Here is an 11,594-nt window from a genome sequence, read left to right as displayed (position 1 = left end):
CTTGGGTGGAAGGATGGTGAAATCATTGATGCTTTACAAAAAGTTTATGGGGACAATGCTCCAAAGCGATCAGCAGTTTAGAAACGGATCACTCGTTTTAAGAAGGGACAAGATGATGTTGCAGCGAAGCCCACAGCGGCAGATCATCCACATCAATTTGCAAAAAAAAAAAAAGAATTAATCTTATTTGTGCCTTAATTAAAGAGGACTGATGATTAACAGCAGAAACAATAGCCAGCACCATAGATATCTCAATCAGTTCAACTTACACAATTCTGACTGAAAAATTAAAGTTGAGCAAACTCTCCACTCTATGGGAGCCAAAACTGTTGCACCCAGATCAGCTGCAGACAAGAGCAGAGCCTTCAATGGAAATTTTAAACACATGGGACCAAGATACAGAAGCATTTATTCAAACAATTGTAACAGGAGATGACACATGGCTTTACTATTATGATCCTAAACACAGAGCATAATCAAAGCCATGACTACGATGAGGTAGAAGTCAAAGCAAAAGTGGACTGGTCAAGAGAAAAGATCACGGCAGCAGTTTTTTGGTTTGCTCAAGGCATTTTGCTTGTTGACTTTCTGGAGGGCCAAAGATGGATAACATCTGCTTATTGTGAGAGTGTTTTGAGAGAGTTAACCAAAACTTTAGCAGAAAAACTCCTGAGAAAGCTTCACCAGAGAGTTCTTCTCCACCACAACAATGCTCCTGCTATTCCTCTCATCAAACAAGGGCAATTTTGTGAGAGTTTCAGTGGCAAATCATGAAGCATCTATGTTACAGTCCTGATTTATCTCCTTCTGACTTATTTTTGTCTCCTAATTTTAAAAGATCTTATAGAGCACTCATTTTTCTTCAGTTAATGTAGAAAAGACTGCATTGTTACATGTTTAAATTCCCAGGACCCTCAGTTCTTCAGGGATAGACTCAATGGCTGGTATCATCACTTACAAAAGTACCTTGAACTTGGTGGAGGTTGTGTTAAAAAATAAAATGTATATTTTTTATTTTTATCTTTTAATTCCATTCTCCATGAACTTTTCGAAGTCCCCTCATTTAGAATTACCATATAACTCCACAATTTTATTTCTGGGTATATACATGAAAGAAATTGAAGCAGGGATTTGAACAGACAGCTGCACACCAACACTCATAGCAGTATTACTCTCAATAGCCTAAAGGTGGAAACAACCCAAACATCCATTGCTGGAGAAACAAAATATGATATATATATGTTATTTAGCCTTAAAAAGGAAGTAAATTCTGATAGATGCTAAAACATGGATAAACCTTGAAGGCATTATGCTAGATGAAATAAGCCAGACACAAAGGGACAGATTTTGTATGATTCCACTTATGTGAGGTACCTAAAATAGTCAAATTCATAAAGACAGAGTGTAGAACAATGGTTACCAGGGGCTGGGGAGACATGGAGAATGGGAAGTTTGTATTTAGTAGGTACATAGTTTCCTTTGGGGAAGATTAAAAGATCCTGGGGATGAATAGTGGTGATGGCTGCACAACAATGCAAATGTACGTAATGCCACTAAACTGTACATTTAAAAATGGTTAAATGGTAAGTTTTATGTTATGTATATTTTACCACAAGAAAAAGACACACATTATTATAAATTAATTTAGTTAAATAAAACTGTATACATGCAATCTAATTTTAAACAAGTTATGGAAACGGTGGTAACTTATTCAATTCAAAATCGATCAGGACATTTAGAAAGTTTAAATCATGAGAAACTTAACCCTACTTTTGTATAAACCAAAATGTTGTACTGACATTTTTAAAAATTATTTTTTAATTACTTTTTAAAGACTCAGTCATGCTCAAAGCCCTTTCATCTTGGAATTAAAGCTGTTTCTTGTAACAGAATATATTATGCATATATAAACACAGTTGAATAGTGCTTTCTTTCTTGTAGATGTCTTTTACTGTTTAGTTGGATTAGGTGTTCCTAGATTATGAAGGGTATTTTTGTTTGTTTGTTTTTTAATGGTTAATCCCTAAAATTTCCCAAGAATAAGAGAGAAAGAGAGACAAAGACAGAGGGAGACAGAGAGACTGAGAGAGGAATAGAAGAAGTGAGAGGGGAGTTGGCTTTAGACCAATATGAAATTGTCATTGTTAAGCCTACTTATGTTTCCTCTGCAGATAGAGAAAAGAAGGTTTAAATATATAAAAATAGAAGAAACCACATTACATCTGGTTTAGACAGTAAACTGGATGTTTGATAATTTTCTCAAGCCATGCAATTAGAAAGCCAGAACTTAATCTCCAAGATATGGAACTGAAGGAATAGGGTACTTCCTACATTCAATAAAATATCTCTCTTTTAAACAAGTAAGACCATCTGTTCATAAGGGTTTCTCTGCTTTTTCATTCTAGGGTATCTTTTATTTATCTTATTTTTTATTTTTTGTCTTTTTCATGACCAGCACTCAGCCAGTGAGTGCACCGGCCATTCCCATATAGGATCCGAACCCGCGGCGGGAGCATCGCTGTGCTCCCAGCGCCGCACTCTCCCGAATGCGCCACGGGCTCAGCCCTCTAGGGTATCTTTTAAATGAACCATCTTCTCCATGTCAAAAAGCTCTGCAACATGGCCACTGCGATTCTAAACTGTCACTGGTTAGAGAAATTGTACTTGCCAGAAAGATAAACGTACAAATTAGTGTTACAGTGAGAAAATAGGCAACAGGTAAGTTTTTGGCTTGGAAGAGGCACTGTTCTCAATGGAAAAGAGCCCATGGAACAAAATGGTCCATAAGGATGGTGCATGTCTAATTTTATTTCTCTGGAGGTTGGCCAAAGGCCAATCAGTCATCACCTATCAGGAGCCAGACACTCCTGAAGCTAGGCAGACAAAACTCAACATAATAGCTCTCAGGGACAAAAGGAAAATATTAAAGAAGAAATCCTTAAAAGGTTTTGAAATGGTGACCCAAGACAAGGCATGTCCAAAGGATGCTAGGTGCAGCTGGATAATGAGCTTATCAGACTTATGCCCATCTCCCCCTATAAAATTTTTATCTTATAAACAAACAACAGTCAAGACAATAGACAAGCAGATAAACTATAGAAGCAAGTGTTAGAAGGCTAGAACACAATTTTTTACCAAGGAACAATACACATCAAATTAGATAAGAACAACAACAAAAATCCCACAGGACCTATTCCTAAGAAAACAGAATAAACTCAATGCTAAAGGGTTTCAACAAAATATCAGAGCTCAGTTCAGTGTGAGCTTACCTCCCAGCTATGGACAGGGTGACACCTCAAACAGTAGAGACACAGGGGTCTCAGATGTTCACACTATTGCTGACTTGAGCATCTTGGTCCAAGGTAGCGAGGGTATCAGCTGAATCTTGGTGAATTTCTGTCTGTGCCATCCAGCCAAAGACCACCAGGAACTCACCTACAATTAAACAAGTGGGGTCTTTTTTCTCATTGCGGTGAGGGAGATCACACACCATAGGAGAACCATGAGGCAACTCAGTAAGAGGATATTGGAAAGAACTTATGGGATTAGGGCTCACATTAGGTTTGGGGAGAGAGTTTGGGGAAATGGTGCTACACTTCTCACTGCAACGGAGATGCAAAAAAGGATTACTCAAAGCAACATGAATGCAATGAGAAGCCCAAAGGGACTGCACCTCAGCAACTCTCCTATTAGAAGGAGAAAACTGGGTACATCCCCGATTCAGTTAGCTTCTGTTTTTTATTGTAAAGACAAGGAAGTTTCGCAGGAAAAATCAGTTGATTCAATCATTTCAAAAGGACACAAAGACATGGGCAATGTGGCAAAAATTATCTATGGCTAAGTATAGCTTAAACAATGGAAACTAGTAACATTAAAATTAACAACGTAACATTCCAAAGTACAATTTGTGAAAAGCTAAGTTGATCAAACTGATCATTATCTAAAATACAACGTCTCCTAAAATGATTTAAGCAAAAGTTACATTCTTATGATTAAATCTGAGTAAAATTGTCTCTAAAGTTTCCACCAACAAACAGCTTGCCCTTAGCAAACATTTTTTCACTTTTTTCCCTATAGCAATTCTTTAAAATCTCTTAACAGGATCAGTATGTCAACCACCTATTAGCTCTAAAATCATTAAAGTATACAATCCCATACCTAAACAGTGATTAGAGTTGATTAGATGGTCTGTTGCCCTGCTGGCTGTGGACTTTTGCCCCCTGACCAGGGACTTTTGTCCCATACATGCATCACCTAAAAACCCTATACTAAAAATCAACTGAGAATCAAGATTTCTAACTCTCTACAAAATGGGACTTTTCTCTGGATGCTGTCAGGAAGCAGGGGTAATTTTATGATTGGGTATCTTAAAAAAATCTCAACTATAAGGCATGAGGAATGAATGAAGGCTGGAACTGTGATTGATAAAGAAGCAGCAATCACTCAGATTAATCAGGATAGGGGGTGTTTGGTCATTTTTGGAGGTTTGGACATCATTCACGTTTTTGTCTGTGGTAAGACCTGATTACATTAAAAAAAAAAAAAAAAAGACCTGATTAATGAGTATGATCTTGTTTTCTTGCTCCATCAGAATCACAGAATGACCTTATCTGATGTTGATGTTCTGCAAAATTGTTCATGTTCAACAGCAGAGCATCAAGGCCTCGCTGTGAGGGCCAGGCCACCTCCAGATGTGAGGGGCTGCTTTCTCTTTCTCACAGTCTGATTTAATACTATTGCATGTAAGTTATTGTCCAGTAACTAATAATTGAATTTTAATAAAACCAAAACATCTGTTGTATGATTCCTTTTACATGAGGTACCTAGACTAGTCAAATGAAAGCAACAGAAAGTAGAATGGAGAATACCAGGGGCTGGGGGAGGGGGAATAGGGAATTGGTGTTTAATGGGTACAGAGTGTCAGTTTGGGAAGATGAAGTTCTGGAGATTAATGGTGGTGATGATTGCACAACAATGTGAATGTACTTAATACCAATAAACTGTACACTTATAATTGGTTAAGATGATAAATCTTAAGTATATGTTACCACAATTTAAAAAATAAACATCTGCAAAAGGTACTATTGAGGAAAGTACTAAATCGTACCACTAATGTAATGTTTTATTTTCTTGATTCATTTTTAACTTTTAAAACAACGAACAATTTAAAAACAAATAAATTTCTATTTTATCTTTTCCTTTTTTTATTACTTTTTAAATTTTTGGTGGCTGGCTCATTCAGGGATCTGAACCCTTACCACGGTGTTAACATGCTCTCCCCAATAAGCTAACCAGCCAGCCCTAAATGCCAATAAATGCATTTTAAAGCCATTATTCAAATTCAGTAAAACAACTTCATCTATCAACTAAAATTTGCACTTACCAAATGAGAATATTACAATGCACAATTTGTACTCTCTCACTGTTTTACATGCTAAGCACAAATAAATGTGGTTACATATGACAGAAATGAAATAACTCAAGTTCTGCTTGTCTTTAAAATTATTATGCTATCACTGTTTATTTCAAATATTCCACTTAAACACAAGAATATGTACTGTCATGGGGTTGGAGACACAAAACTGCCATTGACTGTAACTCAAACAATTCCGAATGGTTACAATTTTACTCTTGAAATGAATGCTTGTCTGCTTTTGTGGCTTTTTGTGGCTTTTTTTGGGGGGGGGACTATATAACTAGGAGTTCTTGCAATTAACTTACATACAGAACACAAATTTATTAAAGGATAAGTAATAAAAATATGCTGATTTGAAGCATAAATTATTTTCATGTAATTATTATGTAATATTAAAACTCATCAGTAACCACAACAATTGTTTAGAATCTAGACCAATGAATGATTTTTTCCTCAGAGGATAGTATTTTATCAGTGACATTGTCTCAAATTACCAGTGTATGGTGATGATAGTAAAATGCAGACCAACTTTTAGTTATTATTGTTTTTAAATTCTCTGCAGGCATGCCCTTTATTGCCCATACATACCCTGGGCAGAAGCTTCACCCCCTGTCCTAGGGCAGCTGCCTCGGTCCTTGCAGAGGAAACAGCGTGTTCCCTGAGATGGGAGTATGGACAACAAGAAAGGCAAGCAGCTGGGGCAGAGCAAGAAAGGCAGAGAGGAGGAGCTCAGAGCTAGAAGGGCAGCACATAAGGGCTGAGGGTATTGGATTTCACTCTAGGTGATATGCAGAAGGTCCAGCTGATGATTGACATGCTCCTGGGTGTATCTGAAGAGCTGGGGAACCTCACGACTCACCCATGAGAGATAAAGGTATCACTGATGTAAGGGAGGCAGTGCTTGCCAGACGGGGCAATGAGAAAGCACCCTTCCGTGATCCATGCTCTGTGGAGGGCTATCTTGTCTGCAGAACTCCTCAGCCCTGGAGGCCCTGGCTAGAAATGCTTTCTAGTGGGACACCCATACCACAAGGTGCCCTCCAGGTAGGGATTTAGAGGGAGGTTGTCACCTTTAAATAGCTGCAAAGATTTATCTGCAGAGGAAAACTAACCGGATTAGTTTCCTCCCACCTTCCCAAGCGATGTCCCTCTTTTCTGGGACAGGAAATGAGGATGTGCTTTGGACTGGGGGAAAGGAAGACTTCTTCCAAACTCAGGGCCACAAATGTGGTCCAGCCTAGCGTCAGAGAGCCTCTGGAGGCTCTCACTGGGAATAACTGTTTCTCTCTTCAAGGAGACAGCCAGGGAAAGCCAGATCCTGGGGCCTCCTAATGCTCTCCCCACTCCCAAAGCCACTGATGGTGGCAGAGGTGACAAAGCCCTCACTTCCCAAGGGCATTCCAGCTGCATCAGAAAAGGCTCCCCCCCACCAATCCCTGCTGGACCTCTGGCTACCCAGTGAGGCCCCAGTAGCAACAGCAGCCAAAGAATAATAGGGTGCTTCTGGAGTTTCCACAAGCTTTTCAGGGTTCTGCCCTGCACGCAGGAATGGCTGGGGCAACGGGAGTCGTAGACCTACTACAGGAAAGTGAGAAAAAAGACATTCTTAGATTGGTAAGTAGGGCTCCAAACTATGGACATCAAAAGATATGTAACTTTTTGATTGTTTTTTGGTGTTGGGAAGAATCCAAACTGGTCTGTCAGAATGATGTCATCCATGTAGCAGAGCAGGGAGAGATTAGACTAATATTAGGTCCAGGTCGCTGTGTACTCAGTTGTTGCCTGGAGCCAGAAAATGGACACTTGGATACTTTGTAGGGCGGCAGGAGGTCAGGTGCAAATCCTAACCTTAAGGTTCACTAACTCGTTGTTGGCCTTCCAGGCTCACTCACCGGAATGATGTGCCTCTTTTCCTGGTCCAGGAGATGTGTCTTACTTCCTTTCAAGCTGAACAATGTATCTAAATTTGTGAGGACACGTGACTTCCAAGGCTAGGTCATAAAAGAAATTGGTTTCTGCCGTGCTTTAGCTTGGATCGCTCACTCTGAGGGAAGCCAGCCACCATGCCAGGAGGACACTCAAGCAGCCCTGTGGAGAGGCCCACATTGTGAGGAACTGAGGCCTCCTGTCCACAGCCATGTGCGGGGCCATCTTAGGGGTAGCTCCTCCAGCCCCATCAAGCCTTCAGATGACTGCAGTCATAAGGGACATCTTGACTACTCCCTATGAGAGACCCTGAGCCAGGACCACCCAGCTAAGCTGCTCCTAAATTCCTGCCCCACAGAAACTATGTGAGATAATAAACGTTTATTTTTGTTTAAAGTCACAAAGTTTCGGTGTATTTTGTTACTCAGTCTCCTTCTTCAATTTACTGTCCTTCAGGATACCACCTCCTCACCTTCTTTCACACCCGCCTGTCATAGACATTCTGGGTGGGAGGCCCAGTGCGGGATCTCCACTCCCCATAGACTAGACTGTGGGCCCTGGGTATGGGTTTCAAGCCCACTGGAGTACATGTCCCTTACGGATGATTAGAGCTCTCATCTCCTGGCCTCACTTTAATCCGAGATATATCAGTGGGACTAGGAGTGTGCAGTGGGAGGTCACCAGGTGAGATCCTTCTTAATTTCCAGTGATGAAGAAGAATTTTTCCTATTACTTAGGTTCTACTATCTCAGTGGGAAACTGGGAAGCATGGACATGGAGTGCTGCATTGGAATGTGAAATTACTAAAACCCTGAGTTACAACATTATCATACCTGTTAGAAAACTCACTCTACGGCAGTTGGTGGTGTGGGGCTAGAAGAGACAAACCTGGAGGCAGGAGCCCCTACATCAGGGCTGTCATTGCCCGATGGAGCAGTGACAGCTTCATTTTCATTTTCGTGATAAATCATTTTGGTGGCTGACTTCTGACAGGGCAGGCTGCATTAGCTGTCAGAGGCACCGGGGAACCACACAGCATTTCGAGATGCTCTGGCCTTCAACGCTCTGGGCCAGGCCCATGTTAGGGAGTTCTTGTTTATGAACAGCCCACTGTGTGTGCCAGGCACTGTGCTGAGGTCTCCATTTACATCTCACAGTCCCATGAGACACTATGTTTATCATCATTCCCTACATGATGAGACTGAGACCCAAAGAAATTGGGAACTTTCCTCAGGTCCCACAGTTAGTAAGTGGCAGAGCTCACTGAAACCTAAGTCTGACGCCCAAAGCTTTCTCCCACAATGTACAATAGAGTGAATCACAGAGGGCTTCAAAGACGAAGCCCTTGAAGGATCAGTACAAGTTTATTACACCCAGGAGGGGTAAGGAAGAGAATCCAGAGAGTTGAATCCAAGTTGCAAGATGTGGCTAAAACCCAGGGTTCAAGGCAGAGTACTGGTGGGAACAGGCCAAGGCCAGCTCATGAAGAGCCCAAAACATCAGGCCTGGTGCCTTGAAACTTATCCCTTAGGGAGGGGCTTCCTGAGTTGCTCTAAGCAAGGGTGACATCATCAGACTTGGTGTTTGAAGATGACTCTGGGGGCAGTATGGAGGCTGGGTTGGACAGTGGGTCTCAACATTACAGCATTGCAATCACCAGTGGGGGGGGGCTTATAAGAAAAACACCCGCAACCCACCTCAAAGAGTCTGATTCAGTGGGTCTGGAGAGAGGCCCAGGTATCTGCATTTTAATACAGTTTCCAAGTAATTCTGATGCAGGTGGTCATCTGAAGAAACACCAGTAATCCAGACAGGGAGGACATGCAAGGAGACTAATTATAAGTTTGTTGCTAGAGACAAATGGTGAGTGCTGAACTTGAACAGTGGCAAGGAAAATGGTAACAGCAGGATAATGTTATAACCCTGTCTATATTTGTCTATTTTTAAGAGTTTTACAATAAAAAGATTTTTAAAAATATTTCTGGATTTGGTTTCAAAAAGGACTTATGGAAAAGTAGAGAAGTCTCAGACATAGCCAAAATGCTACGCTTTGTTTCTCTTTTTTCTAGTACAGGTTGAGTATCCCTTATCTGAAATGCCTGGGACCAGAAGTATTTCAGATTTCAGATTTTTTTGGATTTGGGAATATTTGCAGAGTACAAATTAGCATCCTTAAGCTGAAAATCTGAAATGTGAAATACTCCAATGAGCATTTTCTTTGAGCATCATATTGACACTCAAAAGGTTTTGTATTTTGAAACATTTCAGATTTCAGATTTTTATATTAGGGAAGCTCAATCTGTAATTCACACCTGTCCCCATCCCTCCAACACCTGCCTTCAAACAGCTAGTTCATTTTGTGCTCATTGTCGCTTAGGAGTGGAACATGACAGGGCCCAGAAAACAGAACCAAGATTCTTTCTGGTATGATGTATTGGACTTGTCTCCAATAACACAGGAGCTGGGGAGAGAGAGTAGAGGTATCGATGAATCAAGATTAGCCACAAGTTGATTGTTGTTGAAGCTGGGTGATGGTTGCATGGGGATTCATTCTAGAATCCTGTCTATTTTTTTAAAGTTTTACAATAAAAAGATTTTTAAAAATTTTTTCTGGATTTGGTTTCAAAAAGGACTTAAGGAAAAGTAGAGAAGTCTCAAACATAGCCAAAAAGTTTCACAAAACTTCATGAGCAAGAGGAGGGGTGGAGAGAATTGGGGAAAGGACAGTGCACTGTCTATTCCTCACTCTTTCCAGGTGAAGAGGCCCCACTAGCCTGGAACTTCTGCACCTAGGGGAGAGAATAACTCATCTGATTAGCTTATTTGGGAAGAATACGGTATATGCTCTGCTCATTTCTGTCCTCTTGGAAATCCATCCACTGCTCCTCCAGTGGCACCAGGAGGGAGGCCTGCCCAGTGCAGCACTGCCATGACGGGGGGCTCAGCTGTCAGCCACACTGAGCAACATGCTCTGCCCTGGAGCATCACTTTGTCAGTACTAAAGATAATATTCGGACTCCAGCTTCCTCTCCTTTGCTTCGTTTCCCTAGTCAGGAAGACAGTGCTAAGGTCATGGGCTCTGATCCCCATACAAGCCAGCCACCAAAAAAACAAATAAAATAATAAAAAAATAAAACAAACAACTCTCCATGACACCATGAATATAAGTTGTTAAATGAAAGCTGTGGGAGGTCACTGATTTACACTAGGATACTGCACTAAGCCCAATAGAACAAACCGATATAGAATTTAACCACAGAGGCTGAGCTTTAGTTAATAGCTGGAGACTCTATAACCACTTAACCAATTAAGCTGTAACCAATTAAGTTGTGTCTATGCCACATTTCCACTTCCTATAAATGCTGTCAGATCATGTTATTGGTTGGAGTTCTTTGAGCCTGCCCTGGTTTGGAGGGCTGCTAGATTTGTGAATCATTTTTGTTTTGCTTTGCTTTGTTTTGTTTTTCTTTGCTCAAGTAAAATCAGTTAAAATTTAAACTTGTCTAAGATTTCTTTCCTTTTAATTAGGTTCAGGGAAAGGTGGCAAGAGAGGAATGTAAGCAACTTGCTCAGGCAACCTACCTTTGCTTTAGGACTTGCTTGGACCCAGGCAATACATCTCACTTCCTCTTGATGATGGATTACTGCTGGCTACCCCTGATTCCATGGCAGGGTAGATCAGACAACACTAAGCTCAGGTCACATGGTTACCTAGTCACCATGGTCAAAATCAAATTTCACCAGACCCATGGAACAAGCCAGGAGCTATTTCTCAAAAGAAAAACAATTTGCTGAAGAAGGGCATAACTTTGCTTCAAAATCCAATGATGCAATGCTTGGGTATAAAGGCCAAAGCCAGAACTACCTACTAAGCAGCCTGACCCAGTAAGAAAAACTTCTCTCCTTGCATGGTACCCCCCAAAAGCTGACAGCTTTCAAATGCCCCAGTAACCGGTCAAAATTATGAACCTAAATATGGATATATTAACTCCCAAGTCTAAAGAAGCCCATCAAGTATTGTACTTTTCTTAGGAACTGTGATGTACAGCAGCTTGTCCTTCATTTTGTAGGGAATATCTCAATACACTCCAGACTCTAGATAGTTCACTGAGTGGACAGGCCCCTGCATATGTATTTATGGGATTTATTATCCATCCTCTGGCACACATATGTGATGCCTTACCAAGTCATCTAAGGTATCCACTACTTCCTCATCTCAAGATCCATCAGGATGATATCATCAATACTATAG

Source organism: Cynocephalus volans, chromosome 2 (assembly GCF_027409185.1).
Source record: "Cynocephalus volans isolate mCynVol1 chromosome 2, mCynVol1.pri, whole genome shotgun sequence".
In the NCBI taxonomy this organism is placed as follows: Eukaryota; Metazoa; Chordata; class Mammalia; order Dermoptera; family Cynocephalidae; genus Cynocephalus; species Cynocephalus volans.
This window is presented reverse-complemented; position numbering follows the sequence as displayed.